We start from the raw sequence: 13,762 nt of genomic DNA, 5'->3' as shown, positions 1-13,762 counted from the left end.
TGTTCAGATAGTCATATTATTTTATGAATTGTAACTCACTCAAGTACAATAGAATCAAATACAACTGTGTCTGAGTTTTGTTTTTCATGAATGATCAGGTATGAATAACTTTAAGAGACAATGCCAAAACTAAATCAGGAGTACAACAAAAGGCCATTCAAATTTTACCTCTAAATAGTGTGTAAAATATTAGGAAAACTGATACATTTTTATAAAAGTTGCAGCTGGAAGAAGAGCAATGGCTGTACATGGCAGGACTAAAACAAGTGTACAAATATCCAAATAGTGGGAAAGAGAATGTGCTTCTCCAAGGGGTTAGGATGAGTGCAGCAATTTATTAAAATAACTATACTTTATAAAATATTACTCAATAGTATATACCAAAAGCTTCCATTCCTTTAGAAAATGGACTAGAACATACTAATTTGACAAAGTGGTTTAATGAAAAGAGGGACTTGGTATGACAACATGCTAATCGCCTCTTGTTAAAATTGTTATAAGCTTGTTTTCATTTATCCAGTAAATCTCCATCTGTTTTACTTCTTATAAAGAAGACTGATGAACTTCTGCAAGAGTTTATCAGGTCCCAATGTCTCTCATGAATTTCCAATACATAATTGTTCTTGCTATGTCATTTGCTTGTTCTGCAAATTTGATATCAAGTAGAGTAGACCCCTGGGGTTACTGTAGAAGAATTCACCTACAAATTTCAAAGTGGAACACTTCTGGGCAGCCACTACTTATAGCCACTACTCATTTCCACAGGTTGACCTTAGCTGATAAACATTGATCACTCTTAGTTAAAACAAAAAAGGAACTGAAAGAAAGCAGATCTCAGCAGGGGTGGGAGAGTGTTGTAGACACAGCTCCTTTCTTCACACCTTGCAATGTGCGAAGTTGTCTTGATAGTATGCTGAGCTGTACCAGCTACTTATTAATATTCTTAGCCATGTGTCTTTCTGTCTATAAGAAAATGAGGTTTCTCTTGAAAAGCACTGATAAAATAGATGACTCTGTCTACTTGTCTTTCAGGCAAAAATCATGTTAGAAGTCTAGTTAGAAGCAACTGGACATTCATCTCTCTAGGAATCTTTTCTCTGCTCAAATTAGCCAGTCCCTTTCAAAAGATTTCTGAATTAGAGTTGAATATACATGTACAGATTCAGAATAGAGACCCTGTAGCAGAAACTGAATGAAATGTCCCCGGAGGAGGAAACCGAAGGGTAGACAAAGGCCACCCCTCTAGCTTGCAGCATATACACCATGCTCCCTTTAATAATTCAATTATTCTGTCTTCATGGGAGGTGCTCTCGCTAAGTAAACTGAAATTATCATACAGCATGCCAATGTTTCTTTAGGCATAATACAGGAAGAAAACAATTTGCGGATATACTCAGCAACTCCAAATTATTGTTAGGTCATATTTAAAACTCAGTTCATGTGCTGGGGAGATAGGCCAATTGATAAAGTGTTTGCCATGATGGATGGGGGACCTGGGATTGACTCCGAGAATGCAAGTTTAAACACCAAAAAGCAGGCATGGGCATGAACACTATTACTGTACTTGTAATCTCAATACTAGAGAGGTAGAAACAGGCAGATTGCTAGGCTCTCCCATCATTAGTCAGTGTAGACTAATGGGATAATTCCAGGTCAGCCAAAGATTCTGTCTATGAAAATTTCCAATATTTGAATTGCCATGACATTTTTCATTGAAAAGTTGCATCATCCTGTTTGCAATATCAACATAACAGAAAAATGTAAACTTTTGTGTTGTTAGGATAAACAATAATTTAAGATATTAAGAGCTAAACATGAAGAAGCCAGCTGGATAGCTAAGATGGAGTGCTACTTGCTGCCTGATGACCTAAGTTTGTATCATGAATTAACATGCTAAAAGTAGATGGATTACATCTCAAAGTTGTCCTCAGACATCATTTGCATACTATGGGACACACACACACACACACACACTAAGAGAGAGGGAGAGACAGACAGAGACAGAGACAGATATAGAGAGACAGAAAGGCAGAGACAGAGGCAGAGGAAAACAGAAAAAGAGAGACTGAGAGACACAGAGTAAATAAATGTCAAAAAAGAGAGAGTAGTTATAGAGTCAAACACCAAATCCTTAATTCAAGAATATGACACCATGACATTTGTACTGCATCAGAAACTTTACGTTTTACACATACATGCACATATACAGGAATATATATATATATACATATATATGCATATACACATATGTATATAAACTTAGACACTCAAACGCACACACACAAACACACACACACACATGCACATGCACGCACATATGTACATGTTAAGAACTTTTTCCTATACCCATGATGGGGCTGGCCAAGTGGCTGAGGGGTCCCTTCCTGACAAGTCTGACAACCTGACTTGATTCCCAGAATTCATGTTGTTAAAGGAAATAAACAATTCCTTAAGCCCATGATGAACAAAGCTGGAGACTAAGGCAAGCACAGAGTGTAAGCAGCAGATGTTACAGTATGGCACCCACCTTTAGAATAAACTTTCTCACAAGTAGAAGGCTCTATAAGTAAAATAATGATGTATTCAAATGATGTAGCACACATCCAGTAGAATAGATTGTATTGTATATGATTAATAATTTTATGTATTATGTGTTTACTAAATGGAGTGTGACTATTTTTGCCAGCATCACAACAGAAACAACAGATATGTAACTTATTCAGTATGGCATCATGGAAGCTCAACAACAGCAGTCCATGGGAAAATTTTCACCTCCTGTAACTTTTCTTGGAAGCACTACTTCTTTGTTTACATGCTACTGAATGTAATGTTAATCTGTACATAACTCTATAAATGTGAAATAATCCATGAGCCTTCACATTTAATAACCTCAAAACAGGACAAACTTTGTATTGTATACCTAGCTTTGAATAAGGGTAGGCAGTTGTTAGGGACTGTGATCCAGCAAAAGATAGTTAGATCCAACAGTGATAACCAGCCACTTTGCAAGTCCTAGACACTTCTCTGTCCACGTATCTAAAAACCAACAAACATGAAAACAAAGTAAAGCATGTTATTTCACATGGAAAAGTGTAGGACAGATGTATCAAGAGATAAAAATACAAATATACATTTTATATATTTATATAATAATTAAATATATATATAGACAGAATTTAACAAAGTATTTGTTATTTTCTGGGAACATAAGGTGTCATACTTTGGGACAATGTATTCTGAAGTCTTTCAGTGATTTAAGTTATTTTATTATAGAAAATCTACCTTCCTATAATTACAGTAAGTGACAACTAAAGGAATTAACTCTATCATCCAAACCACTACGCATCTGCCTCTAACTTCAGCATCCCCTTCCAAACTTCTCAAAGCCGTAGCTATCTATAATCCCAGATTTCCAAAGTCCCAGGTAGAGTTCAAATAGCAGGTGCTGCCCTTTGCTATCTGTCTGAAAATCTGTTGTGAGACACACAGTGAGGAAACAGATGGGGTAAGTAGGGCAGGCCTGGTTTTCTTTCTGTTTCACAGTGGCACCATTACTAAGTACAATAATTTTGATTTTAAATGAAAGTAATTTATAATAGTTCATACTATCTTTGGGACTTGCCTTCCTCCAACTCCTTCCAGAACCTTCCAACTTCCCAACCCAACCCAGTTCACAAACTTTGTTTCTCTCTCTCTCCTTAGGATATAAACAGACATCCTGGGCCGACTTCCTCTTGCACACTCTGGGATCTCCTATTCTGGGAAGTGCAGACAGGTCGACATGCACCCAGCTCAACAAGCAACCACAAGTTTCCTGAGATTGCTGGGCTAATCCTGACCCATGCAGGGCAGAGGTGAGCTCCGGCACCCACCTCGGTCCCACTACTATTTGCCCATTCTTGGATCCCCTGGCCTGGGGACTACAGGCAAGATCATTCACCCCTAGTCTACTAACATCAGTGAGCTAATCCAGCTCCCATGCACCAGGAGAGGGAGTGCCTCAGATCTGCCTGCACCCTCCTTGAGACCCATCAGATTATTGCACCCAATTGCTCCCACCAGAAGAGAACCTTGAACCCATACCCACCTTGAGAATAACAGAACCCACCTGCACCCTGTAGAAGAGCGGATAAGAAAACAACAATATAATGGTACCCAAGAGAAGAGGAATGAAGCAAGATCCTCTGAAGAGATGGGGAACATGGCAAGGGGTGAGGGGGAGTGGGAGCTGGGAAGAAGAGAGGGGGAGAAGAGGAAGAGAGAGTAGGTCATGGGGGAACAGGAAGGTAGAGTGGGGGGGTAGAATAGGGGAAAGAGGTACTCATAGGTGAGAAGACAGATCAGGCAACATTGTGACCTCTAGTGATCTAAAGGGATGACACCAATTGGCAAGCTAAGCAATAGTGGAGAGACCACCTCGAATGCCCATTCCTGATAATGAACTTGATGTCTATAACCATACGGGAGCCTTCATCCAGTGACTGATGGAAGCAGAGGCAAACACCCACAGTTAAACACTGAACTGAACCCAAGGAATCCAGTGACAGAGAGAGAGGAGCGATGAGCAAATTGGCAAAGAATAGGTTAGCAAAACCAGCAGAGACAGGTGATCTGAACAGGGGAGAGCTCTTGGACCCCAGACTGACAGCTGGGAGGCCAGCATGGGAATAATCCAGACCCCCCCGAATGTGAGTGTCAGTGAGGAGGCCTGGGCAACCTATGGGGCCTTGAGCAGTGGATCAGGGTTTACCCTGGAATACAAACATACATTGTGTGTCCATAACACAAAGAGTGATGCTCTCTCAGTCTGGACTCTTAGGGGAGTGTCTGGACCCTACCCTGAGTGAAATTACAGATTCTAGATATCCCCTATGTGGAAGGAACTGGCAATAGGGTGGGAGGCTGGGGGGGAATGGTGGAGGGGTGCGGGAGGAGAGGAGGGAGAGGGAACTAGGATTGACATGTAAAACAAGCAATTTAAAATAAAAATAATAATAATAAAAAGAAAAAAAAAGAACACTTCAACAACAGAAAAACCAATATGACACCACCAGGCTAGGGACTGTACACCAGCAAGACCTGAACATCCCAACACAGATGAAACAGAAGAGAACAACCTTAAAAACAACTTTGTGAAGATTATATAGACCCTAAAAGTGCAAATGAGAAAGTCCTTTAAAGAAATTGAAGAATAAACAAGCCAAAAATTGTGAGGAACAATTCAAACAGTGCAAGGTCTGAAAGCTGAAATAGAGACAAAAAACAAAAACAAACAAAAAACAAGAGTCTGAAGGAATGCTGGAATTAGAAAAGGTGGGTTCAGTGCCAAATTCTATTTACTGGGCTACAATTACCAACTACCTTAGTACCCAAGCCACATAAAGACACAACTAAGAAAGATAAGTACAGACCAATATTGCTCATGAACATTGATATAAAAACATTTAATAAAATACTGGCAAATCAAATACAAGAACACAACAGAAAAATCATTCACCATGATCAAGTAGGCTTCATCCCAGCGATGCAGTGATGGTTCAGCATACAAAAATCTATCAATGTAATCCACCATATAAACAAACTGAAAAAGAAAAATTGCATGATCATCTCACTAGATGCTGAAAAACTTTGACAAATCCAACATCCTATCATGAAAAAGGTCCTGGAGAGATCAGGGATAATAGGAACATACCTGAACATAATAAAAGCAATATACAGTAAACCAACAGCTAACATCAAACTAAATGGAGAAACTCAATGTGAATCCTCCAAAAAAAGAACAAGACAAGGCTGTCTTCTCTCTCCATATCTCTTTAATACTGTATTTGGAGTTCTAGCTAGAGCAATAAGACAACAAAAGGAGATCAAGTGGATGCAAACTGGAAAAGAAGTCAAATTTTCACTATTTGCAGATGATATGATAGTTTACATGAGTGATCAGAAAAAGTCTAGAGCAATGTGGCAGGATACAAGATTAATTAAATAAATCAACAGCCCTAATATATACAGACAATAAATTGACTGAGAAAGAAATCATAGAAACATCACCCTTTACAATAGCCACAAACAACATAAAATATCTTGGGGTAATGCTAATCAAACAAGCAAAAGACCTGAATAGCAAGAAACTTGAGTCTTTAAAGAAAGAAATTAAGGAAGATACCAGAAAATGAAAGCTACCCCATGCTCTTGGATAGGTAGGATCAACACAGTAAAAATGGTAATCCTGCCAAAAGCAATCTACAGATTCAATATAATCCCCCTCAAAATACTAGCACAAATCTTCACAGACCTTGAAAGAACAACATGCAACTTATATTGAAAGACAAAAGACCCATGAAAGCCAAAACAACCCTGTATAATAAAGGAATTTCTGGAGATATCACCATCCCTAACTTCAAGCTCTATTATAGAACTATAGTCCTGAAAAGAGTTTGGTATTGGCATAGTAATAGACAAGTAGACCAATGGAATCAAATTGAAACCCCTAATATGAACCCACACACCTGCCAATACTTGATTTTTGATGAAGCTAAAATTATACAATGGGAAAAAGTGCACATTCACCAAATGGTGCATGCATAACTGGATGCTGCCTTGTAGAAGACTGCAGGTATATTGCCATCCACAAAACATAAGTCCAAATGGATCAAGACCTCAACATAATGCCAGACACACTAAACCTCTTAGAAGACAAAGTGGGAGTTAACCTTGAATGAATTGGTACAGGAGACCATTTCCTGAAAATAACACCAGTAGCACATACACTGAGATCAACAATTAATAAATGGGACCTCCTGAAACTGAGAACCTTGTGTAAGGCAAAGGACACAATAAACAAGACAAAAAGGCATTCCACAGAATGGGAAAAGATATTCACTAACCCATATCTGACAGAAAACAGTTCCACTCCTAGATATACACCCAAAAGATGCACATTCATACAAGGACATCTGCTCCACTATGTTCATAGCAGCATTATTTGTAATAGCAAGAACCTGAAAGCAACCAAGATGCCCCTCATCTGAAGAGTGAATAGAGAAAATGTGGTACATTTACACAATGGAGTACTTCTCAGTGGACAAAAACAACGGAATCTTGAAATTGGCAGGAAAATGGATGGCAATAGAAGAAAATATCCTGAGTGAAGTAACATAGTCACAAAAACATAAACATGTCATGTACTAACTCATATATGAACTTTAGACATGGATCAGGGGAGTACCTGTCTATAATCCCACCTGCAGGGAGTATGGGAAACAGGGAGATACCTAGGAGAGAAATGCATGGTACCCCAGAGAAGGGGAATGGGACAGGATCTCCTTAGTAGATTGGGAGCTGGGGGAGGGAAGTGGGAGCATGGGGAGAAGAGGAGGGGAGAGGATGACTTTGGAGAGGAGGAAAGTTGAGTTGGGGGAAGAGTAGAGGAGAGCAGGATGAGAGATACCATAATAAAGGGAGTCATTATAGGTTTGAGGAGAGATCTTGCACTAGTGAGATTTCCAGAGTTCTACAAGGGTGACATCAACTGGCAAACTAGGCAATAGTAGAGATGCTAACTTAAATGCCCCTTCCTGATGATGACATTGCAACTACATTATATGCTATCCTAGAGACTTCACACAGTGACTGGTGGAAGCAGAAGCAGACACCCACAGCTAAACACTGAATTAAACTCCTGGAACCCAGTTGCAGAGAGGAAGGAGTGATGAGCAAAGGGGTCAAGACAAGGCTGGTGAAACCCACAAAAACAGCTGACCTGAACAAAGGGAATCTCATGGACCCCAGACTGATGGCTATGAGGCCAGCATGGGCTTGATCCAGATCCCCTAATTTTGGGTGCAAGTGAGGAGGTCTTGGCAATCTATGGGGCCTTGGGTAGTAGATCATCATTTATCCCTGGCATTTGAATGGATTTTGGGAGACCAATCCACATGGAGGGATGCTCTCCCAGCCTGGACACAGCGGAAGGGCCTAGGCCCTGCCCTAGATGATATGACAGATTTTGGGCTATTCCCCATTGAGGAAATCATCTTCCCTGGGGATTGTAGTACAGATTGGGTGGGGGACTGAAGGTTTGGTGGGGCTGGGGGAGGAGGGGATGGAAAGGGAGCTGGGATTGCTTTGTAATGCAAGCTTGTTTCTAATTTAAATAAAAAACATGTTTTGACAAGCAAAATATATAAATAAATAAACAGACATAAAACTACTAATTAAAATATCAACAAAAACCAAAAAAGGAGACAACAAAGAACCAGAAAATATGAAGCCAAAGAAAAACTCAAGCAACACATAAAGATGTTGAGTCACATGTGTTCACACACAGAGAATTCCCCCCAAAATACAAAATGAGAAACATATACATAAATGACCTCTAAGAAACAATCAATCCTGACAAAGCATTAAGAGACAAAAATTCCAGCAATTCATTTTGTGAGCACGTATCAGTTGGAGATAGCTTCTGTCTTATGGGGTGTCCATACAGTTCTCCCCTTAGCTCTGGCACTCCGTAACACACAGACCTATGCAGACTATGCACAGATTGTGAATACTGCTACAGTCTCTGTGAGTTGGTATTTGCTTCAGTCCTGGTGTAATTTATGTGTGCCAAGGAGTTTCAGAAGCAACATACTCTTTCTTCAGTTTTGATTCAACTTACCAATGTAGGATTTTGAGACAATTACTATAGGTGGTATATTGTTTTTGTTAATAAAAACAGGAATAACAATGTGATCAAACAGAACACATTACTCTTGATAAGTACATGCTGCCAAGACTGCCTTTGTATACTCTTGGGTGGAATGGAAATATGAATGTAATCACTATTGACAGATTGAAAACTTATTTCACTGGTCTGACAATAGGTATGTCCATTTGTGATTCATCTGATTTATAGGCCAAGTTTATATTGTTGCTACCATTGACAGTGAAAAAAAAACTAAAACCCAAAAAAACCTCAGATTTGGAAAAATCATGTTCAGGATAATATTTTACACATTCCAACATGTTTTACTCATATTACAAAATAACACAGTACAATTCATGGCTTTAAATAGAACAAAATTTAGGATATTCATGGGATATTTTGTGTGTGGGGGGTGATAACTGATGATCAATTTTAAGTTTTCTGTTTGGTTTACTCTTAAAACTGTTTAAAAATGGAAATGAACAGATTCACTTATGTTGTGATTTTCTTTCTGTGACTTCAAAAATACTACTATACACTAATATACACAAGCTTTAAAAGCATTTTAAGCTGAGCTAAACGGTGACTTCATCCAAGTCCAAGAAATATAAAGGTTCTGAAACTATACTAGGAATATATAGACTTCAGAGTATTTGAATAAGAGATTTGAGTAACAGAAATAAACAAGGGGTCTGAGAATTGTCTGCAAAAAGTAAAGCTTTCAGAGAAAAGACTAGTTTTATTATTCTGGGTGCTGAACAGATTCTGAAACGTGGAATCTAGAAATGATATGAACTGTCATAACAGGTAGAGTCCCGAATCAATGAAGATACTCTAAGAAAGACATAGACATGTAGCTGAACTATGTAAATTCCAAAACCACTTATCATGGTGCTCACTGCTAATTCTTCTTCTTAGAGTGCACTTTAAAGCAGGAATCATTCAGAAGGCCTTCTTATGTCATTGCCTCTGCAGGTATAGACACAATCTTTGGAAAGTCTCTTTGCTATGCATAACAAGGTAAGGAAAGAAAATAAGCTTTATGCGAAGTGGACACTGAAGCCAGGAGTTGGTGGCACATACCTTTAATCCCAGCACTCAGAAGGCAGAAGCAGGTGGTTGTCTGTGAGTTCGAGGCCAGCCTGATCTACAGAGAAAGTTCCAGGACATCCTCCAAAATAATACAGAGAAACCCTGTCTTGAAAAAAAAAAACAAAAAATAAAAATTAAGTGTACACCATGCAAAATCCATGATTATTTGACTTTAATTACTAGCTAGGATGTCTAATGGTTATGATAAGCTTTTCACATAGAACAGGTTTATCAAATAATAAAATTATACTTCATATAAGCTCCTACTTTTATGTGCATTCTGTATGAGGACCCAATGGGTGACAATTGCATCATACAGAATAGAAATAGGGAAGAGAAATGACAAGTGAAAATACAAGACAGTAATGCAATGATTGTGACACAGAGTAACTAAATGGTTTTTATCTCTTAACTTTAAAAAAAGCATATTGTGTATTGGTGACTTTCTGAAAGGCAATATCTTCCCAGATGGTCACACAGCTTTGTTTTGCTTGTTTGTTTTTTAATTAGGTAGTGAAAAGTCACATATGTGAACCAAAGGAAGGAGATTGCACTAAAAATATTTAAAATTGATAGAATCCAGTATATGCGTTAGTGTACTCACTACGTTTAATAAACATAACAAATTCCTTTGTATTATTTTAAGGAGTTATGTACATTACAAGATACATCTAGCTAGGAGCTGAAATATTCCCTAACCAATAATATGATTAATTGTGTTATAAGTTTAACATAGTAGCTAATATTTTTAAATGACATTATTATTTCAAGCACCACAATTAAAAAGCCCTTCAAAACACCACAAAGAAATTATTAGTCTCCTAGAGTATATTTTTCTATAATTGATGATAAGTGTGTAATGATCTAGTAAGCTGGCAATTAGGCATAATTTGCTTATGTAAATGAGCTGAAAAATGGGGATCAATATTCAGTCTACACCTATGTGAGAAGCAATTAGTTTAATTGATGGGAAAGAAAACCCCCAACAATGGCTAATCATAGCAGAATGACCTGAAACAGTCCTGCAAATTAGTAGAATTAATTATACATAAATGATTTGATTATATAAGTCATTTTTAAATCTTGAAATTTTTATAGTTAGTTGTCAATAAAATGTAAAGAAAAAAAAGGAGGTTTCATAACATGAAAGGTATGGTACACCTTACAGAGTCATTCTCAGGAAAGTGTACAACCTGTTGGCACAGTGCCATTTAAAAACTATAAACAAAATATGTGACATAATTGTCAGATGTAATAGTTTAACAAAGACACATTTATCCAGGAAACCACTATTCTGTATAATTAATGATAGGCGACGTCCTTCTGTATGTGTGTGAATATATTTCTTATATTGGTTGATGAATAAATACTGATTGGCCATTAGCAAGGCAGGAAGTGTAGCCAGGGCTACCAGATGAGGAGAATGCTGCGAAGAGGAACACAGAGATTGAGTCTCCAGAAGACTGCAGGTAGCCACCATTAAGGTAGAATGTCTGAGCATTCTCTGGTAAGTGAACACCATGTAGTGATACATAGATTAATAGAAATGGGTTAATAATCATGAAAGAGCTAGCCAATAAGAAGCCCGAGGCATCAGCCAAACAGTTAATGACTAATATAAACTTCATTGTGTTTAGTTGCACTAAACAGCTGTGGGGCCAGATAGAACAGAAACTCTGTCAACAAATTGTGATTTTTCAACTACTAATTATCTAGAGGAATTCTTTTTAGAATTGTAATATGTATTTTCTTCACAGGTAGAGGTGGTTGGACATATTCATACATTTGTGACAGCCTGGAATTTGTTTATAGCAAAGATAAGTAATTTCCCTGTTACATAGTTCTATTCTTTAGATATCTATGCTGTGTTTATAATTGATAGGATCAAGATACAGCTTTGTGACACTATGGTATTAGTGTGTTTGTTTTCTGTACTAAATAAACTTCCTGTCCGTGGATTGTCTAAATACATGTGGTGTCATATTCAGCATCCATTGAGCTCTAAGCATTATGCTTGAAATTAAATGTCCTAACAGCAATGGTACAAACTGGAGATTATTCACAGATGATTTTGATCTCAGATGTTAGTTTATATGAAAACTTTTCTGGTTCATACAGGCAATTTTTTAAGGAAAACACAACCATTCATACAAAAGTGGGAGAATTCCCTAACCCAGAGTTGTTTATATTTACTGATACTCTATAAAATATTTCAAGAAAATTATCTAAATGTTTTTTCTACAAAAGTCATTTAAACAAATGAAAAATAACTACAATATTAATTTTCTTAGCTCAGATTCACATTACTTGAGTTTCATAATAATCCATGCCTAAAGCTTCTTTCCATTTTAGCTCCTTGTCAATTACTTTAATCCAATCCCTCAACAGCTTGTACAAACAAGTGATTTTAATGTCACTTTTTTTTTGTTCTTCCATTTTAGCTCCTACACTGTAGCTTTATCCTAACATGAGTTAACTCTGTGGGCTGTAGTGACACAGACAGCGTCATTAGCATGCTATAGACACTCTGCATACATTCTCTCACATTACAGAAAGGCATTAAGCATGGCTCTTCAGAATGCCCAAGTGCACATCTTAACAGCTCTGATAATGCTCTCAGCTATATTACATTTTTGTTCTGAAAGGGATCCCCTCAGAGAGGATGTAAAGGTTATCTGCTGACAGAAAGCCTTGATGTGTTTCCTGTCATGGAAGTTTTACACCTGAAAACAGAACACAGGTTTGCAGGGAATTTTCTGACCCTCTCTGGAGAACGAACAAGTGTGAACACAAATAATAGAAAGTGTTGGTCTCCAAGCTCTGCCAGTGGCTACTGCTTACTGTGGCCCTTGTATCACAGACTATTGAACCTATAAAGCTAGCTGCTAGAGGCTTTGTCCTTCACCAGAGATAAAATAATCTTCACCTAAGATGATAGCTAGGCAGACAGGTGATCCACATAAGCAGTGTGGTAAAAAATTGCAAGTTTTATGATCCTTCTGTCATTTTAAACAAGTATGTTTTTCATAGTAAGTATGTGGTATAATGTTTTTATATTCTGGTATATTGTTTATAATACATGTTGGGAATAGAGGGAGGGGCACAGGAGAAATAAGATGTAAGGGAGTAGGCAGGTTGAATAGACATAAATACAGTGTACTCATGTATGAAATCCTCAAATAAAGGAAAAAGATAATTATGGGAGTAAAGCCCTATAGAGACATACATATGAAATGTCATGCTTAGTCATAGATGAAAAAAGAAAAGAATCAATGGTTGAGAAAATAACTTTCATAGATAATTACAAAATGTTGGAGCCCAAACTAAAATTAATTCGTGGCATTTTTCTCCATGTGACTTTATCATATAGAGCAGGCTGCATATCTTACAAGTTGGTATAATTTGTTTAGCTCAGCATAGATCCATAATCAGTTCACCCTCATCAATCTCAGTTCTCAATATACAACTTACACACAACATATTGAACCCCTCCAATCTTTAGAACAATTAACTTCTAATCTGGTAGAGTTCTGACCAGAAATCTCAGATTGCTCTCAGTGCATAACTCAAATAGTAGTTTGCAGGCTTGTATGTAGAAAACAGTCTGGCATTATGATATAAACCAATCCAGAACCAAAATTTTAATGTAAATAACAGGCACACTAATACTATATTGTCACAAATTTTTAGTATTTTGATCCACATTAGTTATAATCTTCTCTCTTGACTCTGGTAAGCATGTTTTGAAATCAGAGTTAGATCCTTTACCAGAGGTGTTTTTTGTTTGTTTGTCTTGTTTTTTAATAATTGGAAGAGTATAAAGGAGGATATTTCATCGAGCTAATTCATGGTGCATGTTCAACATACTTCTTGACACAAAACACACAAAACTATTACTGTATGGGTTATATTCTCCTTACAATATAAACAGGTAATTTTTTGAGAGATAGATAATTTTTTGAGAAATAGAGATAAAGAAATACC

The sequence above is a fragment of the Mesocricetus auratus genome, unplaced genomic scaffold (genome assembly GCF_017639785.1).
Source record: "Mesocricetus auratus isolate SY011 unplaced genomic scaffold, BCM_Maur_2.0 Super-Scaffold_100676, whole genome shotgun sequence".
NCBI classification, from domain to species: domain Eukaryota; kingdom Metazoa; phylum Chordata; class Mammalia; order Rodentia; family Cricetidae; genus Mesocricetus; species Mesocricetus auratus.
Note: the sequence above shows the minus strand (reverse complement) of the source record.